The 15508-nt window shown below is 35.1% G+C and overlaps 1 long non-coding RNA gene across 1 annotated transcript in view; it reads left to right on the top strand.

Annotated features, from left to right (window-relative positions):
• Nucleotides 1-781: 781 nt before the first annotated feature.
• Nucleotides 782-15508, top strand: part of LOC140526743 (uncharacterized) — a 73653-nt gene continuing 58926 nt past the window's right edge. Inside the window, exons 1-2 of the long non-coding RNA XR_011974510.1 lie at nt 782-1204; nt 10645-10761. This is a non-coding gene — a long non-coding RNA (uncharacterized lncRNA). The remainder of the gene's footprint in view (nt 1205-10644; nt 10762-15508) is intronic.

Here is a 15508-nt window from a genome sequence, read left to right as displayed (position 1 = left end):
ATTCTTATATTATCATCTCTCCTGGATCTGTTTTCTAGGTCAGTTGTTTTTCCCATGAGAAGCTTCATGTTTTCTTTGTTTAGTTTTTTGATGTTGTTTTAACACATTTTGATGTCCCATAGAGTCATTAATTTCTACTTGTTCAATTCTCATTTTTGAGGAATTATTATCTTCAGTGAACTTTTGTAGCTCCTTTTCCATTTGGTCAATTTTATTGTTTAGGGAGTTATTTTTCCCAGTAAATTTTTGTTTATCTTTTCCCATGCTTTTGACTTTTTTCATCACTCTTTTGCATTACTCTCATTTCTTTTTCCTGTTTTCTCTAATTTGCTTTCTAAAATCCTTTATAAGCTATTCCAGCAATTCATGTTGGGCCTGAAATCAAATTACATTTGTCTTTGAGACTTCACTTGAGGCCATTTTGACATGCTGCCTGCTTCTAAATTTATGCCTTGATCCTCCCTGTCACCCATAGTATCTATGTATATAGATAAGTTCTTTTTGTTTGTTTACTTTTTCGCTCATTTTTTCAGACTTTTTGTAACTTGGTGTTATTATATGAGAGTTGAGCTCTGGTCCAGCACTGTCCCAAGCTTTTTGTGCTGGGGCTCTAGGTCTTACTTCTTGCTTTCACTTGGTTTCACTGGCTTAGGTGTTTGCTTTCACTAGAGGCTAGGCTACCCTTTGGCTTGTAATTAGGGGTGGGATCTCCCTGTTGGCCTCCCCTGGGTGTAGGGTTTAGCTGCTGGCCTGCCTCAGAGGTGGGGCCTTTTTGCTGGGTTGCTATTATAACAGAATCTTTCTGGTGACTGACCCTGGTGGAGGGAATTTGTTGCTGTTCTGCCCAAGGGGTGGGGCCCTGATGTAGGTTGCTATGGAAACAGGGTCAGTCTCTAGTAAGCCCTGGAGGAGGGGGTATCACTGTTGGCCAGCCCTCTGGTGGGATGTCAGCAATGGGGTCAAGACCTCCTGGGTGTCTTGTGCTAGGGGTGGGGTTGCTGGGATGAGCCCCTGCTATGCTGCATAGACTGCTCACTTACCTAGGGGGCTTCTTGTTTGCTGGAGGGTGGGGTCTTGCTGATGAATTGCCCTGGACTTGGAGCTTTGCTGCAGGCCCCTTGCTGTGTGGTTGTTGGCTGTTGCTGCTGCTTGTGGACCTCACTATCCTCCCACCCTAGTGAGACAGACATTTCCTGCCATGTTGGTAAGTTACTCGCCTACTCCTAGATCAATTCTGAGGAAGTTTTCTAATAGTTTGGAGGGGAATTTGGGAGGGATTCAGAGGGTTCATTTCTTACTCTGCCATCTCGGCACTAGAAGCTGATGAATGTCACGTTAAATAATGTAGATGTAATGAGTTCAATATGTTGCAAATTCAAGCTACTTTTCTAGATCATTTAAAGGAGCTTCTTCAATGCTCAGAATATAATTTTTCTACCTTTGGGGAAAATAAAAAAAATAATTTCATTCTTTTAGGTCTATGAGGGAGGCATAAGAATGGACTATTTAGAGATCAGTTCTATAGAAAAGAAAATAGAAGCATGAGGATACCTCAGAAAAACAATCCCAAATTCTATTTAAAATTCTGTTTTTTTATTCCACACTTGTTTAACATCTATTAACCTCAATGAAAATTACATAAGTCCTTAGAGAGAAGAAAATGCCTCTGCTCCGTACCTCCCTCCCCATAGATATTTTAAAAATAGAAATCAGAAAGGTAATCCTCAAATTGGGTAGGGTAAGAAGAGTACAGGGATTATCAATAATGAGGAGGATGAGACACTAATAGGAAAAAATAATGTCAACAAGCTCATTCAGTGATGTGTCAGAAATATGAAGTTCTCCAAATAAAAAGGGCTCAATTAAGAGATGATTTAACTCTCAAGTTTGAACAATTGAACCTAAAGTAAATATGAAGCTCAGGTGCCTAGGGGCAGATAGAAGGCACAGTAGATAGATTACTGAGTTTGGTATCAGTAAGTATCAAATCAGTAAGTTCAAATCTTGCTACAGACACTTATTAAGTCTGTGACCCCATAAGCAAGTCACTTAACCCTCAGTTCCTCATCTGTAAAATGAGCTGGAGAAGGAAATGGCAAACCACTTCAATATCTTTTCCAAGAAAACCTCAAATGGGGTCATGAAGAGTTGGATGTGACTAAAACATCTCAGCAACAATAAAGTACTCATACTCTAAATAAGAGAACAGTGTTATACAACTCCTCTATGGAGTTGACTTCCTGTCATGCAAAGAGTGAGACACAAATTTTATCACAGACATGCACACATACACACACACACACAAATCCTTACTTTATTTTACAAAATGAAGTAACAAAGGGCTAGAGTAACTTGAGAAAATAAAAACCTAGCTTAAGAAAATAATGATCATTGATGTTTTTGTAGGGCAGCATGGTATAGTGGATTTGTATTTAGTTCAAAGACTCAAATTTTAAAAAAATTCAAGAACTTAAGGACTATATCTTATTTGAAGTTTTATAGTTCCCACAGGATTTCCCGAAGGTTTCTAGGGTGGTATTCTATGCACAGCACCAACTGAATATTTAATAAACCCTTCTGATTCTTGAGCACGAGGCTCTGTTTTTTACTAGGTATATGACCTCAAACAGGTCATTTGATCTCTCTGAATCATTCTTTCCTCATCTATAAGACGAAGGTAGTGCCTTTACATGGGGTTGTTGTAAAAAATCACTTTGAAAACTATGAAGTGCCATATAATGAGTTATTAGAGTTATATGAAATGTATATACACAGGACACTGTACTAAATAAATGTTTCTATAAAGAGCAAAAAGGCAGCCAAGAGAATAGATTTTATTAAGAGTTCATAGCATTAATAATGTCCTTTTTCAAATTCTATTCATATTTTAGGCTTAAAATATAAAGGCAGTTATTCCTTCCTACCTCCCTATTCATTTTCCCAAGCATTTAGTATCACTGTCGTCCCAGCTGGTTCTATTACCAATGAGTTAACAAAGTGCTACAAGGTGGTCTCCTGAGATGCACAGGCTGTGACCCAGAGTCATCTGCCAGAAGACTGGAAGTAGCAGACAAAACAGGAACTTGAGTGTGCAGACATTGCAAGCATAGGAAACTGTGCCAGGTTTCATTGCTGCCAGCCAACAGTGAAAACTAAGAATGTAGGAGGAAATGTTACATGACATTCTATATCCATTCAGCTCTTAGAACAAGAGCACATAACATTGACATAGACTGAGAAATCAAAGGCCAATTAAAACCAGAGGGAGAGTTCTCACTGAACAACAGTCTTGAACCTGTTATGATGAAATACCTTTTCTGTTTCTCAGAGGGGCAAAGCTATCTAGCTGTGAGACCCACACAAACATCTTGACAATTCCTTATAGTCTTTATCTGGAAGAAGTTTTTGCTTCTCAATTTTTGCATTTTCCTTTGCCTTCCGTATCCAGTCATTTGTTATTGGGTCTAACTTGCTTCCATCACATTCATATTTCAATCTGTTTTTTGGGAGGGTGTCTCTATTATCAAAGCTTGAGAAAGGGACTAATTTTCCTTATTTAAACTGCCCAGCTCATAGTCTAAAATGTTACTTTTACAACATCTCACAAAACACCTCAGAATTCCCATGGAACTCAATTTCACAATTCATCAAATCTAAGCTGCTGGCCATGGGTTTAAAAAGTCTGTATTTGTTATAGATCTAACAATAACTATTTTTATGAAAAAGCAGCATTGTCTGCCTCAGTATAGAAGCTCCTCTGTTCTTTGTATCTACCTGTCTGTTCTTTATCTTTATAGGTTTATTGTCTTGAACAATCTATTTCCTTCCATCTACTAAGGGCCTTCATATTATTTCTTAAAGCTCTGCTTAAAACTCATGCCCTCTATGAAGCTTTCACTGGTTAAGCTGAGCTTCATTTCCATAGCACAGCCCATTAACCCCCTAATGGCCACCACATGTTCCTTCATCAGCACTGCTGTTCTCCATGTATCTAATTACAATCTCTCTATAAATTTCTGTAGGGTGTGTAAGTTTATATTGTCTCTCCATTTAGAATGTAGGTTTTGTGTAGGCAAATACCAGAATCACAGAACCATAAACTCGGAAGAGATCTCAGAGATCGTCTACTCCAATTCTCACATTTTACAAATGAGGAAACTGCTATTCATAGGAAAGATGCATAATGACCAGAGTCACATAGTAAGTTGTAGTGTCAAGACTTTGAACCTACACTTTCTAAGTCAGTCATTCACAAATTGAGTGATTTCCCCTCTACACTAGGACTTCTCAAATATCAATTGCTTTGGAACACAGTATCTTACACTGAGTAGGCACTCAATTCGATAATACCTGATGATGATTATATATTTAACATTAAATAGAGCATATAATAATTTTATGATGAAATGAGAGAACTGTGATATAACAAAATGGATACTGAAAACTGAGGAAAAAGACTCGGATTCAAGTCCTAGCTTTGCCATGTTCCTTACGTAACCTGGGATGATTTGCTTAAGTATACTGAGTCTTAGTTTTCTTACTTGTCAAATAATGCCCACCCTACCTATCTTGGAGGCATATGTAAAAGACCAAATAAAACAACAAATATTAAATGATGTGTAATTGCAAAGTGCCACATAAATGCCAGTTGTCATGTTGCTTATGAAAATCCTAAAATTTAGATGATTAGAGGAAACCACATTTACTTTAAACCATGTAAATGAGTGCAGCAATTCCATCTATTCATATGGCATATGTAGTAAAATAAATGAAGTAAATATCTTTACTACTTATTTATACTGAGAACAAATGATTATAGGGCTTGGTGAGTGACTTCCTGCAAAGCTGAGTTACAGAAGAGCCCTGGATATCCATGACTAATGAGGCATGTCTTCATGGAGCCTCATCATTCAAATGAGTATTCATCATCAAAACAAGCATTTTATATTTGTTCAAACTTAGTTGAAAACAAGAGGATGACTAATTTTCTAAGACAACCTTAAAAAATTAAATCTCCTCAATGATACCCTTTTAGGCTCTTAGCTAGATGCTGACAGGATCATCAATGTCTAAATCTACAGCGCAATCTCAGCTCTATTATCAGTTCATTTTAATCCTTTAACATAACACATGGCTTTCTTGGACCCAGAGTTTGGTATGTATCCCCAAGGAAGTCAAAGACAGAAAGAAAGTCTCTCACATAGCAAAAATTTAAGATAGCCCTTTCTGTGGTAGTAAAAAATTGGCATCAATTGAGGATTGATTATCCACATTGTGGCACATGAAATTAGTGCAATAGTACAGGAGTATAGGCAACAATGAATATGCAGAATTCAAAGAAATTGGGAAAACTAAACTGATGGAGAGTGAAGGAAGTAGAACCATAAAAACATATGCAAATAATTACAGGATAAATAGAAAAACACCCCAGCAAAACTGAACTGATCACTGTGTAATTATAGCGATCAAGCTTGTCCACAGAAAAGAGGTGAAAAAAATGCAACTTCCTCCCACAAATGCAGATTGTTTATGAGTAAAGAGATTATGAACAAAACCAATTTATGTATTTTTATTGCTGGTTGGTTGTGCTAAAATGTTTTTTTTAATTCTCTTTAAAAATTTATACAAGGGATGCCTCTTGCAGTAAGGGAGAATTGTAGAAGAAAATTAGCGATAAGAATATCTAGGAAAAAATGGTGTACCTATGTGCAAGGAGTATCAATCCACGCTATATTAGGGAGAGAACTAGTTAGCCACTGTAAATTTGTTTAAAGGGGAAATAAAACTTTAATACAAAGAAAAGTCCATGTCTTGACAGTGAACAGAAACTCACCTATGGTCTAAGTATATTCATCACTTCAAAACATTTTACTTCTGACAGACATCATGGTTTAGTAATCAATAGAGAACTGGTCTCAGAACCAGATAGATCTAATAACTACTTCTGATGGATACTGCTTCTGTGTTTCTAGGCAAGTCACTTAACTCCTTAGTGCTCCAGGCAACTCTCTCAAGTTGCAGAGAAGGTAACAACCTGTATTGGCATCATTATAAGCAAACATCCAGTTCCTCAACCTCTCTCTGTCTGATGGAGTTATTCATGCCAGTACTGATCACTTAGAGTGAGTAAAATAACTAGTTTGTAGAAATAAAATTAACACTCATTAGCACCAAATAGGCATCCATCAAAATGCTGTTGAGTTGTTTCAGTCATGTCCGACTCTTCAAAACCCTATTTGAGGTTTTCTTTGTGAAGACAATGCAATGGTTTGCCATTTCCTTGTCCAGGTCATATTATAGATGAAGGACTGAAGTAAACTATGTTAAAGGACTTGTCCAGGATCGCACAGCTAGTAAGTGTCTGAGGTTAGATTTGAACTCAAGAAGATATCTTCATGATTCCAATTCAGTGCTGTATCCACTGCCTCATCTACTTGCTCCATTCTTAATGGTCTGTACTTGAGTCAAACAATATCCCTCATCCATCCCACTTCACTCTAAGTCAGTCAATCAACACATATTTATTTGGCCCTTACTATGCACTAGGCACAAGCTTATCGTTGATGATACAAAGAAAGGCCAATGTAGACCCTGCTGTCATGGTGTTTACATTATAGCTCAAATGACTATGTACATATAAGAAAGCATGGAAAGTAATTACAGAGGGAAGGCATTAGCAGAAGGGAAGGACTAGGAAAGCCCTCTTGTGTATATGATTTGTTCTTGTTTCTTGTACTTTGAAACCATAGCAATTCCAGGCAATCTACCCATTCCATAATGATCTTTCCCTCAAAGCACCTCTCATAGTACTTTGTGTAGAATCCTCTTATGCCAACATTGTTAATTATTTTGTAATATAAGTATCTACTATAAGTAAGCTGTAGCACAGGTATAACTAACACCTACTACACACTTATGAACGCCAACCGGACTCTTCCTCACCTCCTCCCTCTCTCTTTCCTTTTCCATCTCCCTTTTCTCTTTTCTTTACTTCTTCTCTCACTCCCACTACATTTCTATTTGGCTATCCCAATCTCACTTTTTCTCTCCTTCTGAAAGAAAACTATGGTATAGTGGAAAGAGGATAGACTCAGATCTGAAATCCAGATGTATCAGCCATTAGGTATATAGCCATTGATAATTCATTTAACTTTGCTTAGCCTCAGTTTCCTCATTTGTATAATGGAAATAATATTTGTGCTACTTATCTTAGAAGGCTGTTGTGTGAAATAAGTACTTTGTAAATCTCAAAACATAGTACACACATGACATTACGATGACCACTTTGTGACTTGTGATATAATAGTATAGTATTGGGTAAATTATCAAAGATTTACAGAAAAGAATATTACACAATATTTTTAATAGATGACTATAAGAAAGGAACGACTTTGTGTTTATTTTGCTGGAGGTAATTTCATCTATTACCATTGGGGTTTAAAATTCTTAGAATTGACAGTCCATCAAATGAAACATGCTAATGGATGGGATGACTTAGCTGCAGGTGATGATCCAAACTAAGCAATATCTTCAATTTGTAATGATCTATATAAATGAAATGAAGAATTTTTAGTGACATAATTGAAAGGATGACAGCATGCACACCATCTGTTATATTCATGAATCTAAAGAATGATTCCATGATAGTGCTCTAGTCATTATGAAGTCATGGTAGCAAAAATGGAAAGAATAGGATGGAGGGATATCAATGGTAATAAATTCCAGAACTAACTAACTTTAAATCTGCAATCCTTTCAAAGGAGGTATCACTTTTATATTTTATAAACAAAAAAAAAATCTTATTAGGAAACAATAATTACTAGACCGTGTAGTAAAGTTAAATACATCTAGACTGGGGGGAAAAAACTAAAATCAATGAAAGCCACTAAAATGTGTGCATACATATATAAACATACATGTTTAAATTTACATATGATGTTAACGTATATAATATGTACATATACATACATATATTTGTGTAGAAGTGTGTGCATATACATCCACACATATTTAAATTTATCCTCCATTATCATTGGGAAATAGGATAAAGTAAAAGGAGCTTAAAAATATATTTTTCCTTCTCTTTTTTTACTTTCTTGCTTTGTGAGCCAACATCACTAAATGGGTTTACAATACTGTGCTTCTCATCATGGAGGTGGGGGGAAATAGGATAAATGAATATCATTTTATAAAATATATCACCATTAAACTTTGTGACTATTATTCACAATAAATAATAGATTTATCATTTTGTAGTTCTGCCTCTTTTAGCAGATTCAGAAATCCATTAACAATTTCCCATTAATATTGCTTTATAACTGGAAATACTATCACTATATATAAAGGTCATTTAATATGTAAGTGAGTAATTGAACTAACCATATTAAAAAAGGAAATAGGGAAGACGCTGAAAGAAAAGATATTTGGAATGGGTTGAGACAGTATTTATGTTAGAACAACTCAAAACACATCATTGGTGAAGATGATATTTACAAATCTAAAGTATTTTGTTTTCTACAAGGAAGGTATGTCTATCTAGCCCATATCTACCAAGCATGTTTATTTTAAAATAAGTGAACTGAACTTCATCAAAAGGTTCTTTAAAGCCATGGAATGAAAGATGGGCAGCATGATTGATTATAATTCCATCAAAACCTAAAAGCTCTTTTAAAGTCTTATTGTTTACTGTGGGCATGACCATCATCAGATGCTTAGGAGAAGCCAGGATAAAACAAAAGCAGAACATCATAAGCTTTTTTTCTTCTGCAAATTCCAAAGAAAAAATATTTTTGCATTCTTCTCTCTCCTAGTTCCTAGCACAGTGGTTTGCACATAGTAGGTGCTTAATAACTATTTGCTCAGTTGAATTACAGACGTTTTAATCTCTCAAGACTAAAAAAAAACTGATTCAATGAAATTCTTTAAGCAATTACAGGATTCAATATTTTGCAAGAGAAAGGAAAAGGTGAAACATTGTATAGCGATTGAGCATATCATAACAACAGGAAGGCAACACGTCCAACACATCAAATCTAGCAGCAGCAGCAACGACTTCAGGCATGAATAACACACTGATTTCATTTAAAGCAATATGGAGTTTTAGGATTGAGGCTGAAGGAGTTAGTGCTAAAGATGAATAAGACATTTTAACACATGTCATGGGTTCCATTGAGCTTTTTAAAATTAACATGGAAGTCAGCACTCAGAATTTCCAAATATTGACTGAATAAAGAGATTTAGACTTACAAGACTGTGGTCTGTTTAGAAGAATCCCTTCATTCACAGTTTTGGTGACTATTTTTTTCTATTGGTGCCCTCACTCCAAACATCCAGTGTCCTTATACAATCTTTCACCTATCTAAGGTCATAGGATTTCCCTACATGGTTCTATCCTTTCTAAAAGCAACTCATAATCTAGTTTACATGTTTTCTTGCCTCCCTGCCATTAAACTTACTTATCTTTTAAGGTCATGCATTAGATTATCAGCTTAGCATATCAGATAACAATCTTCACAGCTGACCTAATAAGCCACTTCTTACTGATGCGTTTCTGTCCAATAACAGCTTATTGTTTTACACTTTCTAGATAAACAGTTAAGTGTATACTATTTAAAATGTGTCATGTGGTAAATGTTAAAAGGGCTCTTTTCAATATCTTAGCTGAAAGAAATATCTAATAAGATTTCAGACACTGAAAGAAAAGATATTTGGAATGCGTTGCGACAGTATTCATTTTAGCACAACTCAAAACACACCATTGGTGAAGATAACATTTACAAATCTAAAGTACTTTATTGTCTACAAGGAAGGTATATCTATCTAGTCCATATATCAAGCATGTTTATTTTCAAATAAATGAACTGAAGTTCATCAAAACGTTGTTTAGAACCATGGAATCAAAAGATAGGCAGTATGAGTTGTTATAATTCCATCAAAACCTAAAAGCTCTTTAAAAATTGTACTGTTTAATGTGGGCATGTCCATCATCAGATGTTTAGGACAAAGAGACATCAAAATGTTTTTTTGTTAGTCAAATGGCTCATTAATTAAGGTCATCCTTTTTCAGGACATATAGACTAGAGAACTGACTAGTTTTATCTGTTTTGAATCCCAAGGTAACATGACTGGTAGTTAAAACTCTCTAGAAAAACTAAACTCAATAAGCTTCATGCAAATAATCCAAATCGTTTAATGGTGCTACTTCTCTCATGCTTATGATTGAATTTTTAGATGAGGAAGATAACTCACAGTACTTTTATCATCTTGCACATTGTCTAAAATATACTAAAATGGCTTATATAGTGAGAACCAACATTTCTGTAGCTCTTTAATATTTGCAAAGTATTTTTCATGTATTATCCTATCCTACAAACCCATAATGAGGCTATAAATTAGGTACTCTTGATATCTTAATTTTATCAGCGAGGAGTTAACTGATATGATATGCCCAGGACCACATAGCTAGTTAGTATCAGAGACAGCACTGAATCAAGGCTTTTCTGACTTCAAGTCTTTGCTTTCTCTACTAAACTATGTGGTATATCTGGTGTCACTAATGCTGGCATTTTTGTATCATTAGCGTTATGATTCTCCTACATAACTAATATTGTAACACACAGAATCATTTTTTTTTCCTTCTTATAGAATGCCTTGCAACTTTGAAGTCAGGAAAGAAACTGTTCCCTAAGAACTTTTACCAAGATGAACTCTTTCAGCAGAGAAGTCCATCACACACATACATGTGTGTGTGCCTATATAAAGGTGTGTATATATACATACATACATATATACACATAAATGTATATGTGTATATACATACACATGTGTGTATGAACATCCTTTTTGACTTGTAGTATTTTTCATTTCTTAAGAAATGAACTATCATTTATAAGACTGATAACTTAAGAAGTCTCCTTTCAAAAGATATAGGTGGGACTACAGGGATGAATTTGATCAGGGAGCAGCGAACTGTAAAAGGAGATAAAAAAATGTTTCCAAAAAGCAAAGTATTCTTTCTTTGAAGAGATCTGTCTAAAGAAAGCATAACAATATTAAGCATTATTCAGGCATTGACAAGAATTCTTCTAAAAGAAATCACCCTGTAGACTACATCTGAAAAATTTCACTCTTGAAAATTTCCTGTTAAGACAGTCAAGGGACTATCTCATAAGAGTAGCTTAATTATGCCAATCTATCTTCAGTATCTATAACCATTCTAGAGGGACAAATAAGCCAGTATTACAGGATGACCCATTTAAAGACAGCCTCAGTTAATTGAAAACAACTTTAAAATTGGCCTGTATAAGTAAGAAATTGTTAAATAAACTTCACAGCATGATATCCGATGAGCTTGCTTCCCGGAACTAATGGGTATTAGGGACTTCAAGTCTGTATGGATGTAATTTGATTCAATAAGCACCCATTATGCTCAAGACCCTGTTCTCAGAGATGAAGATACAAAGGTATTTGCCCCAAAACATGTGCAGAAGGATAATACTATTTAAAGGAGAAGGAAGGAGGGAGGAACATATGTCCATAAATGAATATCATTCAAAGGAGAATCATTAATTATAAGAAATTAATCCAGTGAAGAGTCCTATCAGAAATATAATGAAGGGTCATCACTTTAAATGAGTTAAGAAAGGGTAATGAAGGCTCTGTGGAACAGGGAACACTTGAACTAAGCCTGTGTTGATAGATCTAAAATATGGTTGAAAATACAAAAACAATATTACACAGACCGCTTCAAAGAATTTTACAATTTGGTCATCTAGTGAGTTCTCAAAGATACTAGGAATTAAATAAGTGCCTGCATTTTTGGTTCTTACTTATTTGACACCAAATCCAGTTCTTGGTGGGAGGTATACCTAGAAAACTTGGATCAAGCCAGCCATTCTATCATATATTAGGAACCTCCAGGGCAACCTGGAAGAGAGATCTTATCATATCTTCAGGAATAGCTCAAGTTTAAGATAAGGTAGACTGAGTCTCCCAGGATCTGTTATAGTCACACTAGGGTTTAGATATATAAAAGACATTAAAAAATTATTACAACAATGATAAATGAAAAGATGACCAATAGAAATCAAACTCCGAGTAGCTGGGGGGAAATGACAAAGGCCCCAGAGAAGAAAAAAAATAAACATGTTTCTCCTCATAGACAAGAGAGGGGGACTATTAAGGAAGCATATTATACCCATTGTCTGATGAAGTCACTATACTAGCTGGTTGTGTTTAATTACTTTTATTTGTGACAAGGGGGAGTTTAATTTGAAATAACTGTGATACAAAGAAAAAAGATGACCCTAAAACATATTTTTGAAACATGAAAAAACAAGGTGGTGAGTATAGAGATATGTCTGGTGTATAGCACAGAAAGAACAGGTTTAGAAGCTAACAGTTCAGGATACACAAACAGAAGGGGGCAAACATTTCATTTACAGGATGGGCCAGTGTGAGATTAAGGTACAAGTCATCATTTTTCACCTTACAGATAATGTAACCTCAGCTAGTTTATTGTTTATCTTATTTTTTCTACCTCTAAACATGGTTGACTTGAATTCGTTATGTTATCTAGAGCATCCTTTCTCCTTAACCAAGAAATTATATCACCCATGGAGAAAAAGAGCTGGAAGAAATGAAGTTTGTTACCTCTGCATCAGTCATAGCAATCCATACCTGCTACAAGAATATGCTTAACTCTGGAGATTCAGTCTTAAACTATGAGAAAACATAGAAATGAGAAAAGCAAATATGACCCTGACAATGTTCTCTGGTAGACAAAGACAAAAATGCTTCATCATAGTGTCATCAGAGATACACATTAAGAAAGAGATCCTTATGATTTAGTCTAATTTCACATAACTTCCAGTCAGTATCAAAACATCTACTGAAATGAAAGCCACATTTTTCCTACTACTTCAAGAAACTGCAACAAAAGGCAAAAAAGATTCAGGCAAAATCGTTCTTAGATGTTCCAGCATGTCAGTAAAATAGAAGAGATTGAAAACTCTTGTATATTGCATATATGTTGAAAGACTCTTCTAGATCTGTTGATCTCATTAAGCTTGGCTAATGACTCCCTCAAACAGTATGGATCACAAACCATGTAAAACTGCCCAAGTTGTACAAATCTTACCCATGTCACCCCATAAATATGACATAAATCTAAATTTCTTGACATTGTGTGTACACCAATGGAGTATGTAAGTACAGACATCCTTGGTAACCCATAAAAATAACAAAAATCAATGCAGTATAGAGAAGGTTACTGTATACACATGAATTTTTTGTTATTTGTTTTAATCTCCAAATAAAAAGAGAATTCTAGTGACAAACATTTTGTCATAATATGAAGTAGGTATTCCTAAGGGGGAGGTGGGAAGGGACCACTCCTAAGTGGTCAGAGCAACTGATCATTTGTTCATCTAATGAACAGGAATGTCATTTGGGTCTAGAATATTTGGCCTATGGTTTAAACATAAAGATCTGGATAGTACTGCCATCCCCCCTATGAGTCAAACTACTACATGTTTATAAGACGATTTTCATTTACCCACCACATCTATATAGAAACTATTTAAAATTAGAGGAACTAACATAACTCAACTTAAGTTCACCTCTATCTTGGAACTGGAAGGACTTAAAAGATATGTGTGCTCTCTCCTTTCCTCAAATGCTACAGTCTTGCCACCTGTAGGCAATCAGATAAAAAAGGTAAATATTATATTTCTCAAGGTGGCACCTTTTTAAAAAGTCTCTTACTTTTTTAATGATCTTCCTGGCTCCAGTTTCTCCCCACTCCAATACATCTTCCATTTGGTGCCAAACTGAAGTTCTAATACACATTTCTTACCATATAAGTTTTCTATTCTAGACTCCAATGATTCCTTACTGCCTCTAGGATCAAATACAAAGTCCCCAATTTTATATTCAAAACTCTTCACAATCTGACTTCAGTCTATCTATCCAGCCTTAATAGAAATTACTTTCCTGCATACGATTTATGTCCTAACTGAACTGGGCTGCTTGCTTGTTTCCATGCATAATATTCCATCTATCATCTCTGTATCTTTGAATAGGATGTCCTCCATGTCTTAAAATGCACTCTATTCATCTTTTTCTTAGAATTCCTATGTTCCTTTTAAGCTTTAATTGCCACCTCCCACATAAAGCATTTCCAGCTTACTTCACTTGATAATCCTCCTACCTTCAGAATTGCTTTGTCCATGCTTCATATATTCTGTATTTACTTTTCTGTGTTCATGTAGTTTCCCTTTTCCGCAGAGGAATATAAGATACTTTAGGGCAGGGATTATTGACGAACAAGTATCATGTATTGATTCAACTTGGTCCAGATAAGAAGTCATTAAGATAGTAACTGATAATTGTCATTTCCTTTTCATCTACTTATCAACTATGGATTTGTAAGTATCATAAGATACTATAGGAATTTTGTTATTTTGTTAGCATGGGGAGCTAGTTTTCAAAGGCTAATTACAACATAGGGTTTATAATATGTATATGATTCATATAACTTGTATTTCCTGCCACTATTCTTGGAAACCAGTTTCATCTCTATCTTCTAAAATGACAGTCATCTTATTGACCTCCCAGGGTACTTTGTACTCAAGTTCAATTTTCTACAAGATGTTTATATTAGCATAATTTCTTTTCAAAAACATTTTCTACACAGTGTTTTCTTTCTCCTTTGTAAGACAGAATAGAGGTCCCACAAGTAAAAAAAAAATCTAAAATATATGCTATTTTTAAATTTGTAAAATGTTATTTCCATAGAAGTTACACCACCACAATGTCACATTAATCAACATTACATAAACATTTGAAAAGCTTTCTGTTCAGTGATGGTATAATATGACCTCAAGGAAGAATACTTGGTAATAAAGATGGAGCGAGCTGACAGCATCTTCCCATAAACCAGAAGGTAGAAGAAGTACATCAACTATTTTACAACACACCCAGAGGGACTTCTTAGTGCAAACCACTGAAGGCATCCCAGATGGTGTAATAAGGATATATGATATTTGCTAACATGCTTGTTATATAACCTTCATTTTGCTACTAATAGTCAGAAGGAACATTGATGCAACAAATACAAGTAACAATATGCATGGATAATTGACATCAGATGCAGCAAAAATTTTAACTCTTTCAGAGAGCTAAAATGGTAAAAGAATATATATTCAAATATATCCAGAAATTTGGAAAGGAATTATGAACTTCTAGTGTAGGAGTGAGCTTCATCAATGCAGAGTACAACCAATCTCTCAATGACTTAGTAGATGAATAGTAGGGAATTGCTTGAGGCATATGCAGACCTGTTGAATTGGCTAGACTAAACAGTTTATGATTATCAGAGAAAAATTTTGAAACTCAATCCTTGTTAAGTCTAAGTCCAGAACTCTCTTCACTGTGTCAAACTGCCTGTATTCTTGGTCATCATGAGCATTCACGATCACAAGAGCACAGATTTAGACCAAGAAAGAGA

This window comes from Notamacropus eugenii, chromosome 2 (assembly GCF_028372415.1).
Source record: "Notamacropus eugenii isolate mMacEug1 chromosome 2, mMacEug1.pri_v2, whole genome shotgun sequence".
NCBI classification, from domain to species: Eukaryota; Metazoa; Chordata; class Mammalia; order Diprotodontia; family Macropodidae; genus Notamacropus; species Notamacropus eugenii.
Note: the sequence above shows the minus strand (reverse complement) of the source record. Positions and strands in the feature narration are given on the sequence as shown.